At 42.8% G+C, this 15658-nt stretch overlaps 1 protein-coding gene and 1 pseudogene across 3 annotated transcripts in view; both read left to right on the forward strand.

Annotated features, from left to right (window-relative positions):
* The first annotated feature begins 2767 nt into the window (after positions 1-2767).
* Positions 2768-3307, forward strand: LOC133042421 (actin-related protein 2/3 complex subunit 3-like; annotated as a pseudogene).
* Positions 3308-6393: 3086 nt separating this feature from the next.
* Positions 6394-15658, forward strand: part of PRICKLE1 (prickle planar cell polarity protein 1) — a 118077-nt gene continuing 108812 nt past the window's right edge. The window contains exons 1-2 of one of the 3 annotated variants that reach the window (XM_061129625.1): positions 6394-6514; positions 11232-11355. The gene's annotated coding sequence lies outside the window, so the exon portion shown is untranslated. Of the gene's footprint in view, positions 6515-11212; positions 11356-15658 lie in introns of those variants that run through there. The other 2 variants (XM_061129645.1, XM_061129637.1) reach the window with 2 other exon arrangements.

The following is a 15658-nucleotide window of genomic DNA, read 5'->3' on the forward strand; positions in this document are numbered from 1 at the left end:
TGTCACAAAATGAAGCAAATTAAATTGCTCCTTCTGAAACATGGATTTTCTGAAGAATGAGTTGAGGGATACTCTGAGAAACAGCCTCAAGAGACATACTGTTGTATGTTTCTATGAAGATTTTGTTGAGGACACTGTTTATCATTTTTCTAGAGCCTTTTTCATGAAGATCTGGGGGTGAGGGTGCCACTTTCTGCTCTTTGATTTAGCAATAGTTGTGTTTCGCTTGATACAATTCCTTAATCTTAAATACATTATCAGTTGTGTAAGGATTATGTAACCTTTGTTATACTGGCTGCTATAAACCTATACAATAAATTGTGCCCCATTCTTTATGGGGTGAATTTTATGAATTTTTCTCATTTCTGCTTCACATTTCATACCTATTTTCAAATTACAATTTCATGTTAGCTTGTTGCATGTTATTGTTGCATAATTGTAAGTGAACAAAACTTTGATGGAATAAGGTCAGGTTTAATTAATCAAATAAATAAATGAAGTGATAAAGGAGTAGAAAGTTGAACAAAGTGGAATATATATGGGGGAAGAAGGTATCAGTTAGTATTCTTTAATTTCAAGTCATTTCAACCCCTAATTGGCTTAAACAACAAAAACAAGATATTGATTTAATTTGACAAGCGCAGTGACAGTTGTTTTCAGATAGAGTTTGATCCAGAGGCTCAAAGAAGATCCATAGGGGTAGAGACTTTGGTTTACTGTTGAATTTCCAGCAAAAAAGGTAGCTGGTACAATAGTGGTCAGTACGAATTTGCTGAATTTCTTGTTGTAGAATTCCTATAATCTTGTACAAAAATCCCCAGATCTGACTTGGATCACATGCCCTTCCCTGAACCAATTTTTTGATCAGGAGGATCTAGTGCTCCATTTCCAGGCCTTGGTCACATGATCCCAACAGCAAACCAGGGAGGAGTCTCCAGTGAAACCTTGTGCACTCACAGAGAAGGAAGGTGGTTCCCCGAAGGAAATCTGGGGCATTACAAAGGAGAAAGAAATGCTGGATGGGCAAAAAAAAACAAATATGCATGTCAATGGACTATCAAGAAGATGATGCCTGAGTTGAATTTTAAAAGATAAGCAAGAGTTAGTTAAAGAGGACCTTTAAAAAAAAAAAAAGAGGACCTTTATCAGTGGGTAACATTCTAGGTGTGTTCAAAGCACAGAGGCATGAAATAGCTTGATGCTTTCGAGGAACTCCAAATAACTTAACACGGTAAGAGCAAACAAGGATTGGGGGTGGTAGAAAGAGAAACTGGAAAGATTAGCAGAGTATAAACATGAAAGACCTTTTAGGATAACAAAATAGGGTGCAATCTATCTGGAAACTGCTGGGAAGCCTATGTAGGATTTCTCAGGAGGCAAACACACCTTACGGCTAAGTCCATGCAGGTCATTACAGGGTCAGGATGATTCATTCTGGAAACACTAAGTAGGGCTGAGTCTGCAGGTCAGGAAAGAGTCCCAAATGTGGGCAAACGAGACACAAGGAACAGGGACCAAGAAAGCCTAGGAACCCAGCAGACCTGGGAATCAAACAGAGCCTGCCAATATCATCAGGCTCTTGCTTTTTAAAATCCCAAGCTTGTGGCCTAAACCATTGGGAATTATTCATCTTCATGTGAAAATATTCTTCCATGAGCCACGGCCTTCATAACGTGACTTGGTGGGGAATTGTATGTTAGCTGGGGCTGCCATAACAAAGTACACAAATTGGATGCCTTAAGCAAGAGAAATGTATTGTCTAACAGCCCTAGAGGCTAGAAGGCGGAGATCAAGGTGTCAGCAAGGTTGGGGCCTTCTAAGTGTTGCAGGAAGGGGCACCCCTTCCAGGGTCCGAAAGGGAGCTCTTGTCTAACACTCAGAAATGAATCGTCTGAGTAGACACATGTGCTGACAAAGCAAGAGGCTTTTTTGGGAACGGGTGCCCTAGCAGAGAGTGTGAAGCTAAGGGAACCCAGGAGAACTCTCTGCCATGTGGCTCACAGTCTCAGGTTTTATCGTGATGGGATTGGTTCCCGGGTTTTCCCTGGCCAATCACTCTGACTCAGGGTCCTTCCTGGTGGCGCACACATTTCTCAGCCAAGATGGATGCCAGCAAGAAGGATTCTGTGAGGTGGTTGGACACGTGGCATCTCCATTCGACCTTTCCTGAACTCTTTGGGTTGGTGATGGCTTATTAGTTCTGTGTTCCTTAGTAGGATACCCTGTTGTAAAATAACTTAGCGCAAATGGTTACTATGGTGCCTGACCAGGGTGGGTGGCTTCAGACAGTGTTCTTCTCCTAACATAAGGACCATGAGGAAGAATCTATGCTCAAGTCTCATGCTGAGATTCTGGTGGTTCCTTGGCTTATCTGTAAGACACATCACCTTGACCTCTGCCTTCTTCACTGGGTATTCTTCCTATGTGCATATCTGTTTGCTCTTTCTAGAAGAACAGCAGTCATACTGGACTAGAGCTCACCCAACAACCTCATTTTAACCTGATTATCTCTGTAAAGATCCTATTTCCAAATAAATTGTATTCTGAGATACTGGAAGTAAAGACCCCAACTCATGAATGTTTGAAGGACATGCTTCAGTGTATACAGATGTCATTTACAAAAATATGCATTTGTTATCAAAGCTTTAAAAGAAAAATAGAAAAATAAATAAATAAAAGAAAAATAGACATTCTCTAAGTGAATTGATTTATTTGTAAAAGATTTGGAGATTCTCTTCATTGGGGTTGAGACCTGGGCACCTCCAAGATGCCAGCTTACCTCTCTTCCTTCATAGACCCTGACACCAAACTCTTTGGAAACATGGCACTGTTGCCTATCAGAAGTCAGTTCAAAAGGACCTGCCCCTAGAGAGACAAAAGATACAGATATTGTGGATGAAGCTATCTATTACTTTAAGGCCAATGTCTTCTTCAAAATCTATGAAATTAAGAATGAAGCCAATACGACTTTGATATATACAACTCTCTACATTTCTGGGTGTCTAAAGAAACTCCAAAAGTACAATTCTAAAAGCCAAGGCGAGAAAGAAATGTATACACTGGGAAACACTAATTTTCCCATTCCCAGAGAGCCTTTGATTTTCCACTTAATGCCATTTACGCCAAACCTGCAAACAAACAGGAAGATGAAGTGATGAGGGCCTACTTACAACAGCTGAGGCAAGAGGCTGGACTGAGACTTTGTGAGAAAGTTTTTGACCATCAGAATGATAAACCCAACAAGTGGCAGACTTGCTTTGTGAAGAGACAATTCATGAACAAGAGTCTTTCCAGACCTGTACAGTAAAGACCGCCTTGGACAGACACTGTCTCCACAGCTGTGGGCAGCATTTACAGCAAGATGCGCACATTTCTTTGCCTTTATTTCATAAAGTTTTATACAGAAGAGAGAAGAGAGTGTGTCTTTACTTGAAGAGCTCTTTATTAAGAATTTGGGGTGGGCTGGGGTGGGGAAGAATGAGCTGTGGACTGGTGATTTGAAATGTCTTCAGTATTAAGCTGGTGCTTAATAAATAATAATAAGGAAATTTCTAAAAAAAGAAAAGGATTTGGTACCATGTTCGTTTGTGTAGACAAAGAAAATAACACCATTAGGATAAAAGACCCAGAAGAAACAGAATAGTCCACAATGAAGAATACTTTTGCAGATTAAGTCCAAAATGGTTCTTTCCTAACTTACAGGCCTTTGCTTGGAGGCTGGTGTAGAGAAGGGTGGTGTGAAACAATGCCTTATACACCAGCACTGTATAAACTTTCCACCTGCTGAGTCGTTTCTGCATGCCTAGCATTCAATTCTCCCAGCAGCTCTCTAGAGGTGGATATTATTATCCTCATTTACAAATGAAGAACCTAAGCACCACTTTAATCCCAACTACATTATTCTAGGCTGCATTTGGTAAGCAGCTGGGTTGAGATTTGAACTCAAATTTCTCTGACCACAAGTTATCACATGTACCCTCCAAAGTAATTTTGGGAGTCCTGGCTGAAGACCAAGTGTTCATCTTTTCTGTTCATCTTTTGTTCCAAAAGATGCTGCTCAGTGCACTGTCTAAAGAGACAGTGATCCCTCAACTGGCAACTGTGAATACCCTACAGTGCCCAACATGTTTGCTACCAAACAATAGGTGCTCAACAAATGAAACCTTTGTGAGGCCACCACAGAGCTGTAAGTCCTCTGACATCAGATTGATTTATTGATTTATTTCTCATCGTACGAAAGTAGCATTGTCTCCAATTAATAGGGAGATTCAACTGCACCTTCCATAAATATCCTTCTCTTGAGCTTCTCCATACCCAACTCTGCTGGCCCCAAGTGCCTACTGGTCCATCAGAGAGGATTTTCTCATGAAGATGCAGCTGCAGGAGTTCAGTGACAATTTCCTCCACTCCATCCTCCACTGATTCTATCCCACTGTGTCATTCAGTTTGTTGGAAAACTACTTTCATTTCAAGGTCTCCACTGAAACCATAGACAGGCATCCACAGATGGAAAGTGGACTCTTTGCCCTTATAAGTACTGGTTTTCACAACCTCTATGGTGGAATAAATCATTTTGTCAGTCTTCTTGGCAGTTCTGGAGTTTAGGTAGAAGCTAAAAGTCTACAGCTTAATAGAGGCATTTGTAACCCTGTTAAGATAAACACACACAATTCCAAAAAAATGCTGAGGAGCAAGACAGCCTAGGTTGTTTTCCCCCAGATTCCCATCAGTTACAAACACCGGGAAAAAGTGGAGTTACTTCAAAAGCAACAGTCTTGTTTCCCAAAAGATCTGTGCTCAGAGGTTTAGAAACTCAGGGGTGAATCTAGAGGTGAGAAAGTTTCACAGTGCAGGGAGATCTAAATCAGATTTGGAATTGCAGAGCACAGGGCTGTGACCAAACGTTTCCTTAGATTTGTACTGTTACCCCTTCATTTTGTCTTAAATGTTATTGCTTTATATCCTTTTTTCATCAACTCCGAATTTGTTCAGTATTCCCTTATTTTACTCCCAGTTAAAAATAGAAGAGATTTGGTGCTCTGAAAATTTCTGAAATTGGCTGTTTTGATTTTTCTTGAAGAAATTTAAAAATGCATCAATTAACACCTCCCCCCCCCCCCCCCACGCATGCACACACCCTCATCTTTCAGGAAGATGTTACAGTGTCCTAGAGAGTTGTAGAAGGGATTGAGAGGTCAAGGAAGCCCTAGATTTGCAGAGACACCTGTTAAGTTGGGCTCAACAGCTGCTGTCTGCAACCTTCTGCAACCCCGGGGGAAACAGTACCCCCATGGAATGAAACTCCACTGGTCTGGAACTGGAACGAGTGAGGAAGGTTAAGGTTCTAAGGCGACCCAGATGTCAGGGCAGAACTTTCAAACAGGCTGAGCTCCACTTCATCTGAGAAAATGCGCCTGAGAGCCCAGCCCTGGAAACTGGGCAGACTGAAAACATGGAGAGTAGCTTGGCCAATGGAAAATGATCATCGTGATGAAATTAATATTTTCAATACGACTTTAAGTGCAACACGCTAACTTGGCTCAGGCCGGGACATTGCGATAAGCTGAGGTTTTCACATGCACTCCTCGGATTTTTTTAGTTTTTACTGAGATGACCAGGGTCGTCGGGGAGGGGAGGGAACGGACTTGAGGCTGAATCTGTGGCTTCTTGCTCGGAGGTGGAGACAGCCCAGCCTGTGGGGTTACACGAGATAGGATCGAGTACAATCGAGTCCCCAGCGAGGCGAGGCGCGCCGGAAGGAATCGAAGTAAGAGTTTAATTAACTACCCCGCCCCGACCACGCCAAAGGAAGAGAAACCCAAATAGGCAACCCCGAAACCGTTTGATCAGAGGAAATTGGGTTTGTCTTTTTTGCTCCTTCACCCTTCCTGTCTTTCCATCCATCAGAATGCTTGGTTTTAAAAAAAAAAAAAAAAGCGTGTAATTGGGGGCGGGGCAGAGAAGACCCGACTGCGCTTGAGAACCCCGGCTGCGCCCAGGCGAACTTCATCCCGCAGATTGCCCGCGCTCAGCTCAGCCCTCCCGCGGCGCCGAGCCGGTCCAACCAGCCCGGTCTCCCCGCGCCCTCGGCCGCCGGAATCCGCCGCCTAACCCTCCAGCCTTTCGCAGCCGAGCCGGGGGCGCGTGGGCGCGCGCGGCCCGGATCCCGCGGCAGGTTCCGCGTTCCGCGTTTTCGCTCGCGCCGGGCGGCCGGCCGAGGGCGGGGTGCGCGGCGGCGCGGACGGGGCTGGGGAGCCGGGCGCACTCCGCCTGCAGCCCCGCGAGCGCCGCCTCCCGCGGCCGCCGCGCCAGACAGCGCGCTCCGGAGCGTGCCCGCCTCGCGCCGCCAGCGCTGACCTCCGCGAGGGGCGCCGCGGCCGGCACGGCCACGTCCCGGGTTCCGGATGATTCCGGTGCTGCCCGCCCTCGCCCGTCGCTGACACCGCGGACGGCGGGTCCGCAGACCCGCCGCAGAGCCGACGACCGTCCAGCCGAGTCCCGCTCCTTCTCTGGGGTGAGTGGGCTCTGCAGAGGGGCTGCGGGTGCGGCGGTGGGGGGCTAGCGCCGCGGGGTAAGGGCCAGAAGGGTCCGCGTCGCTGCGGGGCATCTGACACTCAGAGTGGTTCGGTGTCGCAGAAAATGCGGGAGATGGGCATAACCGGTTTGTTGGGCTGTGTAGACCATGAAAGCAGATACTGGGGCTGCGGCATCAGAGGGCTTCAGATAGGCTGCCCGCACCGCTCCTGTTGGCTGCAGCCCAACCAACTCTTCCTTTGATTCTTTGCTGCGTGGAAACCCGTTCAGGGGCCCCAGAGTTGGGGCGCTGCGGGGCGCAGGGAGGCCAGGGCGCATTGGTCTGTGTCCGCCGCTTAGGATCGCCTGTCACCTACCGGCGTCCGGAGGCAGGGTGCCGACTCTCCCCTAACGCTCCGGGGAAAGGCTCGATTGCTTAAATTTTCCTGGGGTGCGTCAGCCCCCTACCTCCCCCCCCCCCCCCCCCCAGCAGTGGTGTTTTCTGCATGCAACACGAATATGAGAAGGAATGGGCGCGTCGACTTCCCTTTAGGCAGAAAAAGTTAAAGAAACTGGGCATGTTAATAATCAGCAGGACCTGGACTCAGGATGCAGCAGAAAGCTGTTAAATTTTCATTGCCCTCTAAGAAAAACAAACGGCATCGCCGGTGACTGTTGGCAGTGCCGTGTTATTTTGGGGACTTTGGGGAAATTGTCCACAGATTGTCTTCAGGAGGCTGAAGAAGGAGGTGGGGGTGGGGGGAGGACGGCTGGCACCGCTCTGGCTCTGCGTTCCAGCTTGCCTAAGGAGGGTTCAGAATCACAAGCCAAACACGTTTGGTTGCTGATTTCTTGAAGAGTATGGGAGGCAGAGCGGCTGCGGCCCTGAGCAAGGTGAAGAACACAGCATGGGAACTGCCTAAAGGAAAAGAACATGTAAGGATCTTGCCTCTCCCAAGGAATTCAGTTGCATTTGTGCTATAAAAAGCATGTATATTTATGTGGCTTTTAGGATGAGTTTTATGAAGAAGAGGTTATATGTAATGAAATTGTGTGTACCTGCGGTCCAGTTTTGTCTACCTCCCAATTTTAACCAGTTCCTCAGAAGGGTGTTTGCTGCTGCTGTTATGTAATCAGTGTGGTTCACTGTCAGATATTTTTTAATGTGCTTGTGGAGTGAAAGGAACTTCCATCTGTTACTTCAGACAAACCCAAGGTGTAGACGGGTGAGGGTTGCTGAATATTTGCCCTGGTCTGGCTCCAGATGTGTGAGCTCAGCTGTTGCCTGTCACTTAGGTGACAACTGGCCTTTTCCCACTAAGCCTCTGCTGTCTCCATTATCCTCAGTGAAGTGTTCAGTCGCCTTCTATTATCAGAGTGGACTCTAGCTGCTTGGGAGGCGGTAGCCTTGTTTGACCATCCCCAACAATATGTCTGTTTTCAGACTTTAGGAAGGGGGGCAGAAATCCCATGACAGAAAGATAGATACATTCTGAATTGAGCACCAACTTAATCCAAAGATCCTGCTTTAATCAAGACAGCTCTGGAAGGATGACGCAATATTTGTCAAGCCTTTTTCTCTGGAACAATATTTACTCCCACCAGGGGATTTTAAACTTAAACAACAGTCATTTATCTTGCTGTCTGGTAGGGCCCGGTTCAGCTTGCCTCCATGTGGTCCCAGCCTAGGTGGCTGGGCCGGGCCTGGGACAGGAATCTGTCATTGTAGCCCAGCTGGAACCTGAAGAAAGCAAAATACAGCACCTGCTGGTACCAGGGAGTTCCTAAATGCCTTCAACTGGCGAGTCAGGAAATACAGAGGAGATGTTTTAAAGCCCTTCCAGAAATGTTTATACAAAGGATTTAAAGGTTAACAATGCATGTGCTCTACATATTAAAACTAAAAGGTGCTAGAAATAAATGGACATTACCCACAGTTGGAAGTTAGCACACTGCTGATGAACTTGAAAATCTGTTTTAATAAACCATGGCTAATGATAGTGACTTTTCATGACTAAGCCTAGGAAGGAAGGAAAGGGAGGGACTTCTGGAGGGCTAAAGGATTGGATGGAACATAGGGGGAGCCATATTGATATAAGCAAATGGGTTTTGTAAGTTAATTTTTCCATTCTTAATCTGCTACTAATTTGTGATTTATCACTGAGTGACCCTGTTGGCTCACAGGTTTTTAAGGAAAAGTGATATATTTTACTCACATGACAGATTCAATCAGTTCTGCCAGTAATACCACTGAACCTTTAAAAGTTTATCATGTTTTTAAAATCAGGGTCCATGGAACCACCATTTGTCTCTCTAATTAAGGAGGTTGTAATGAGTCAGCTTGGGTCACCCAAGTAAAAGCTAATATCAGCTGAATGAAGAAAAGACCCTTATAAGAGTTAATAGCTAAACTATAAAGTTTAGAGTCAGATGTAGGTAAAAGTCTGGTTACTCCTAATAACCTCTCCTATGATAACTGAAAAGACACAAAAGAAAAGAGGTAACCATGTAAAATTTCTTAAGTTAGAATTTTTAAAAGCTGAAATCTAAGTTTTTAAAAGTGGCATTGTGAGATAATTTCTCTAAAAGCTTTTGTAATTACTTGAAAATCAAACAAAAGGGAGTTGAGTATTATGACTGACTCTTCATAATACTCATGAAACGGATCAGGAATTTTTTTAATGATTCTCCAGTAATTAAATGTACCTGTTTTAATGGTATATATGTAGTAGTTGAGAATGCCCATGTTACAGGAAACAATTTTCAGAAAAGATTATTCTAGTTACTACAGTTAATTTTCTGGTTAAAGTAGTTTATAAAGGGTAAATTTTTCCTTTTAAAGAAGGAAAGTAATTTTAAAAGTCAAAGTGATCCTCATCTGTGCATAAAACTGTTAAAGATGCCAATAGACTAGGGTAGACGCCTTCCACTTGGGAGAAAAATAGCTCTTTTTTTCCCCCCGGGTTACATAAAATAGTACTAATTGTTTAACTCATTCAAGTGAGAATATTCAGTTTGCTTAAATGCAGGTCTAATTATTTCACAATAAAGAGAGTTAGGAAAGGGAGTGAGTTGTGTTTCTAGGTTGTTGGTTGGTATTTTGAGGATCCACTCCTGCTTTGCTGTCTGGTCTCAGAACAAAGCAGTAGTGTGTTGTGCCCTGGTATCTTTAGAAGGTCTCTGTGAGCACATGAGCTGGGAGAGGAAATGACAATAGTCCGGGTGCCAAGTCCTGCCTCGATGTTGTTCCTCGAAACCTCAAGTGGCACGTGGAGCCAGAGCCAAGTGCCAGGACCCAGGCGGCCCCACTTCTGGACTCTTCCATCTCTGGACACAAGCAAGCATAGCCCCCAGCACTGCCAGGAACCAGTACCCAACCTTCTTGTCTACTGCCGTGCACAACTGAAGTTGCAGAGGTTAACCATGTGTGTGTTGGTGGAGAAACATCTATGAACAGTGGAAAAGGCCTGGCCCAAAATTGCACTGGGATCCACCTCACTCCCCACTTCTCTCACTCCCCTCTCTCCTGAAGGCAGGATGGTGGGAAGAGAGGCTTCACAAGTTGGAGCCCGCTGATGTCATGACACTCCTGGCCCGGAGACATGACAGAATAATCGGACCCTTTCCCATGTGCCAGAATGACATGATTTTTCCAAGAACCGTTCCTGAGCCAGTGGTCCACTGGCTCTGACTATTTCCAGTCCCCTGGGGGTTCAAACCTCTCAAAGAGAATGTAAAATCCTCCCTGTGTCTCTGTTTTGTATGCTTGTTTAGACTAAACTCTAAAATGCATGTTGGTCAGTTTTGAAGAGACCTCTGTAGAACAAGAGCGATTGCCCAGCCTGAACTGATTAGACCTTTCCAGATTCATTTCCCTATGAAGAGAGATTTTAAATGTAAAATAAAAATAAAAGTGTCAGCAGAGCAGAAGCCAGTGTAAACATTCTAAAACTTAGAGCCACAAACTAGCAAGCAGCTGTCATTTACCTGGACTTAACGTTTCTTCCTCCTGTCGTAACTTGGTCCTAAGCGATCCTAAAAAACAACTGACCGATTTGACTGCAGTTGCATTTTTCTCACTGGTAAGTTTGAAGGAAACTCTTGGGAGAGAAGCCTTTTATTTCTAGTGGATTACACTTCAGGGGGAAAAAAGAAAAAAGTGAAGGCTGTGTTATTTCAGTTGTTCAAGTACTGAAGTCATGTACTCCTTTCTAAGAGTTTTGTCCTGACCGCTGATTTATAGCACCTACCAGTTTTTGCTATGTGTACACTTCGCTGTGTTTCCTTCTTGTCTCATTGGGGATCTGGAAAGAAAGAGACGTCGATAATACAGTGAAAATATTGTAGTCAGACGCTGCCAGTAAGGAGACCCCTGGGTGCAGCATGCTCTCCCTGTGCTGCCCTGCTTTTATCTGCAACGCAGATCCCAGGGCTTGCAATTATGGTCTTTGACTTTGGTAACAATTCTGTTTGAAATGTTTCCAATTACACACAATATTGGCGGCATGTAGCAGCTGCATGCCAAAAAGCATTTCCAAGTATGTTCCAAGAATCAGCCTGTGATTGCTTTTAATTTAAATAAAGGCTATTTGGTTTCCTGTGAAGTTTTTTAATAACCACCTTCTCCCCACCAACCCCATTTTTGTCACCTTTAAAAAAAAGTCTGATATAAAATAGCCACCACTTAATGTGATACAATATTGGCCGTGGTTTTCTAGGATGGCTCTTGGTTTTGCGCAAGCATGAGGACTGTCCAATAAAGGAAAACTTAAAGAACCATTGTTACAGCTGTTTGGATTTCCCCAAAGAAGAAAAGAAGGAAAGATTATCTGACCTTGTATTGTAAGTAGCCAATGTTTCAATTTTTTTGCCTCCTTCTTTATGGATCTATCATTGTAATTGTCTGTTTAGGTCACTGAAGATTCTTTGGTACAGTGTCTTTCCTTCAGATTCTTCTAGTTTTCTTTTTGTGAACCCGTGAACATGTGTTAAAGACACATTAAAAGGGTAGAGGAAGGTCAATAAGAACATTCTTAAAACAGTGGGCTGGTGGGGGAAGGGGGCACAGGAAGAGAACCAGGGAAATAATTTCACCATTCTACAGCATCCAAACCTGCCACATTGCCCCCTCTATGGGCTTGAAATCTCTGAATACTGAAACCTTTTAAAACAGCAATGGCTTAAATCTTTTAATAGCTACCAGATATACTTGCCTTATTAAATCTGAAAATAAGAAAATATACACTCTCAGGACTTGGAGTGAAGGGATTAGTTACAGGACTGGGAGGTTCTGTTTCTAGGATGGTTTGTTGGCCCATTTGAAACACAACACCTAGAGCCAGGGGGTATCCAATAACCGAGGTGCTAAGATGGTCCCAGTTAGGGTGTTTTCACATAGGCTCTTTCAGTCCTGGCAAAAGCATCCTACAGAATATAGTGCTTCTTTGGGCTGAACAGTAGTTGACTTGCATAAGTGCCAACATCTCTTCTGGCATTTTTGGAAATCTTCCATCACGTAATAAATAGTGCTGTATAATCCAAATTTGTAAATGCCATGTTTCATGTAGCCCTTGTAGAGACAGCTGAAATTAACCCAGGCTGCTAGGGATTGTTAGATCCTGGAGGTTAGGTTACTGCCTGCATCCAGAGTGCTACCACGAATGAATGATGGTAGAGGCCTTTGATCAAAGCTGGAAGAAGGTGCGAGGTTAGCTTTAGTGTAAGGAGCGCCCACCAACCAACACTTAGACTTGTCCTTTCTCCTTGAAAACTCTTTCAATTAAGCAAACTGTCTCAGAGGAAATTTATTCAACTCAAGGTAAAATGAGGTTTATGTTGCTTTACCAGCTGAGCACCCCAGCCTGCCAAATACTCAGCCCACCCAGGCCCATGTGGTTTTGTAGGGACAGAACCTAATATAGTTACTATGGTTGGACTGGAAAGTCTGTTAAAACCTATTTATATATTGGCCAGTTCCTCTGCCCTCATTGCACTGCTGTATTCTGGATACACACACATATACAACCAACCCTCTTTCAATCTAATAATAGTAAACTGATGTAGATCATGGTATAGTTTCACCAAAGGCATTTGTACTTTCCCTTTTTCTGTCTTTTATCTCAATGATAAGTAAATAATATGGTATTCTTCTAAAGAAACTCATAACTTGTTAACTGTAATTGATGTTTCCAACTCTGTTATTCACATGCTTGAATAATCTAAATTCCGTCATTAGGAACTGGAAAAGACTTAGATAGTGTGGCATTTTGTTTTGCTTCAAAATATCTGCCAAACAATTTCAGGAACTGTTAAATTTTATGTCAGAAGACTCCTTAGTGCTCTAGTATTGGAATACTTGTTATAATGTATGTCAAAAGGAGACTGCATTTTAAATTCTTCTGTGACTGTGTAATTAATAAGTATGTTCAGTGCTTGAAGTATGTGCCTGTTACATAATTTTTAGAAAGAGATAAAGTTAGGTCTGAAGTGCATTAGGATATCACAGATGTTTCTTGTAAGAAAATGCATCTGCTTCGTCGGAATTTTGAACTCCTTTCTGATGCTGAGCTTTGTTCCCCGCAAGGGTCGTATGAATAATTTCATTGAGTTGCTTCAGTTCTTATTTACACAAGCCTTGAGAAGAGAGCTGAAGTGATAAATAACTTGCCCCCTCACCCAGTTCTGAAATGCCTTAGCCTTTTATGTTTTTGTGAGTATGAAGGGAGGGAATAAAATATACAGAGAAGATGTTTGTGTTTAACTAACTTAATCATATAAGTTCCCTTTGTGGGTCTTCTATAAGCTTAAACAGCTTGTCAGGCTAATAGCCAAAAACATGTCCTCAAACACTGCCAAACGTGTTAAAAGCAGACCAGGCTTTTTTTATATTGAGGTCCTGGAAACATATTTTTTTTTTAAACCTTCTAAATTTTAGAAATAAACCAGAAAAGAAATCACTCTCTTCTTCTCCTTACCCACAAAAACCAAAAGTATTATTCATTGCAGTGCTGAAATGGAAACTGATGGGAATAATGATATTTGTGTGGGAGTGTTTTAAACTGGCTTGACTTGGCTGTTTAAGCAGGGAGCAACCAGGTTACCATGGTACTTGATGGGTCTTTATTTTTTATATTTTTATGTTGCCTGTACACAGTGACTTTTTTACTTTGGTTCAGGAACTTTTGGTCAAGTACGTGTTCAGTTCAGTCACTCAGTTGTGTCTGACTCTTTGCGACCCCATGGACTACAGCACGCCAGGCTTCCCTGTCCATCACCAACTCCCAACATGACTTGCTCAAAGTCATGTCTATCAAGTCAGTGATGCCATCCAACCATCTCATCCTCTGTCGTCCTCTTCTCCTTCCTTTCAGTCTTTCCCAACATCAGGGTCTTTTCCAGCAAGTCAGGTCTTTGCATCAGGTGGCCAAACTATTGGAGTTTCAGCTTCAGCATCAGTCCTTCCAATGAATATTTAGAACTGATTTCCTTTAGGATTGACTGGTTTGATCTCCTTGAAGTCCAAAGGACTCTCAAGAGTCTTCTCCAACACCACAGTTCAAATGTACAGTTCTTGTACGTTTATCCTGATTTCTTCTTGAGCGGAGATTCAAGAATAGACAGTGGTGATGTTGTATAATAGTGCAAAAGTTTTTATACCTTCATTTTCTGAAAATCAGAAAATTTGGACTGTAGTACAACAGCTGTGTGATTTCTCGTCAGCCCACTCAGCCTCTCTGGGCCTCAGTTTCCTCATATGCGAAGTAAGGGACTTAGTCCAGGTCAGTACATGTTAACCAGAGATGTGAATCATAAACACCTATGGAGCAAATGCAGAGAGGTTTTTTAAGGGAGTGGGTTTGGGGTGGGGTTTTGCACATTTAACTTGAAAAAGCTTCTCAAGTAATTTGATGCCCAGCTGTGGTTAAGAGCCACTAAATTAGATGATCTCTAAGATTTCCTTCCAGTTCTAAAATTTTATGTTTCTAATCCTACTGGACTGAATGTTTTTCCTTCCTTCCTTTCTCTTTTGTTCATTTGTTCATCATTCTTAACAGCTATGTTCATTCCTAATGTCACTGTCAAAATGTAGACATTTTAACCCAGTTCCAGGAAGATCTATGTTCTGCTCCTGTGAGTAGATGGTAATTGATGTAAGAGGGGAACCATATTAGTTCCCCATTACACACCCAACGCCTGACACAGTGCCTGGCACATAGCAGACACTCGACAGCTACAGAGAGCCCAGAAAGTCAGGAGACTTAGAAAATGTGATGTTAGTGATTTTAAAATATTCTGTAGTGTACACAGTAGTATAAATATAATGTACACATTAAACTTATATATAAAAGCCAGTGTTACCTCAATAAAAGATAAATTAAAATGAAATAATATGCCCAATATTATGCCCAAATAATATGGGCACATAATATGCCCAGTCAAATAATATACCCAGTCTGTTTTTGTCAACCTCCAAATACCTTTCAGGTAAAGTGTCTCCAAATTTAAAGCAATGGATATAATTGTTCCTCTGGAAAATAGCATAATAAATACATTATTTCCCTTATGTTTCCAGACTTTGGGGATACTCTGTACTGTACTGATTATATTTTTCCCAGATTAGCAGTTGGTCTCATTACTTTAAATGTGGAGGTGCTTCACCTGAAAAGGTATCTGGAAGCTGACAAAAAAAGATACCAAGCATATTACTTTAAAGTGTAATTAATGCATTATGTAAAACAGTTTATCCTGTGAACACCACAGTTTGCCTTATGTTTCCTGATCTCTTGGACTCCTCCTTGAATGAATGATTTTCCAACTTTCTGCCATCACCTGTGTGTGTCAGTTTAAGTGTAACCCAATCAAATCACTATAAAGTTTTCACAGTTTATGTGACAAATTTACAACCTTATTATAATTTGAAGTCTTATTTTAAAATATTTCAGATTACAAAGGTCAAAATTTTTTAATAGATTGCTAATTACTGTTATTTTATAGCCAGCAATTATGTTGTATCTTTTTACAGACATGATTCCACATCATGTATTTCTTAATCTATAAACTGCTTTAAAACTGTCCATATCCACAGCATGTGTATACATGTATATGTATATGTACACACATGTATATATTGTTTTAGACCAGATAA

The sequence above is a fragment of the Dama dama genome, chromosome 3, assembly GCF_033118175.1.
Source record: "Dama dama isolate Ldn47 chromosome 3, ASM3311817v1, whole genome shotgun sequence".
NCBI lineage: Eukaryota > Metazoa > Chordata > Mammalia > Artiodactyla > Cervidae > Dama > Dama dama.